The sequence below is a fragment of the Trichechus manatus genome, unplaced genomic scaffold, assembly GCF_000243295.1.
Source record: "Trichechus manatus latirostris isolate Lorelei unplaced genomic scaffold, TriManLat1.0 scaffold00011, whole genome shotgun sequence".
Lineage (NCBI taxonomy): Eukaryota > Metazoa > Chordata > Mammalia > Sirenia > Trichechidae > Trichechus > Trichechus manatus.
In genome coordinates, this window is record NW_004443947.1 from 16,801,760 (window position 1) to 16,802,705 (window position 946).

A 946-nucleotide genomic window follows, 5' to 3' on the forward strand; every position below is an offset into this window, starting at 1 on the left:
GGGCGGCTCTCTGGGTGCCATTTGTTGGATGCTGGTGTTGCTTTTTCTGCTTCTTTTGGTTTCTCACTTGCCTCTCACTGCCTCCCCCTCCTTTTGCTCGGGTGCCTGGCTCCGAGCGCCGTCTTTGCCCTTTCCTGCGGGGTTGTGGGGCTACGTTCGGGTGTGCGGCTACTTCCAGATCTGGGCTGCCGCACAGGTTAGAACCCGGGGACTTTGTTCATTTGCTCCTCTGCTTCCCAGGGCCGCAGTTTCTTGGCCCAGGGCTGCCGGCTGCTTGGATTCCACGCGCCCGGGAGGGCAGCTCTCTGGGTGCCGTTTGTAGGCTGCAGGTGTTGCTTTTTTTTTTTTTTTTCCCCTTTTTTCTTTTTCTGCTTGTTTTGGATTCTCACTTGCCACTCGCTGCCTCCCCCCTCCTTTTGCTCGCGTGCCTGACTCCGAGAGCCATCTCTGCCCTTTCCTACGGGGCTATGGGGATATGTTTGCGCGTGTGACTGCTTCCAGGCCTGGGCTGCTGCACTGATTAGATCCCGGGGCCTTTGTTCATTTGCTCCTCTGCTTCCCGGGGCCACAGGCTCTTGACCCAGGGCTGCCGGCTGCTTGGATTCCACGCGCCCGTGTGGGCATCTCTGGGGGCCGCTTGTTGGCTGCTGGTGTTGCTTTTTCTGCTTCTTTTGGATTCTCGCTTGCCTCTCACTGCCTCCCCCTCCTTTTGCTCGGGTGCCTGGCTCCGAGCGCCATCTTTGCCCTTTCCTGCGGGGCTGTGGGGCTACGTTCGGGTGTGCGGCTGCTTCCAGGTCTGGGCTGCTGCGTGGGCGAGATCCCGGAGCCTTTGTTCGTTTGCTCCTCTACTTCCCGCGGCTGCAGTCTCTTCACCGGGGGCCGTCGGCTGCTTGGATTCTGCGTGCACGAGTGGGTGGCTTTCTGGGTGTCGTTTGTTGGCTGCTGG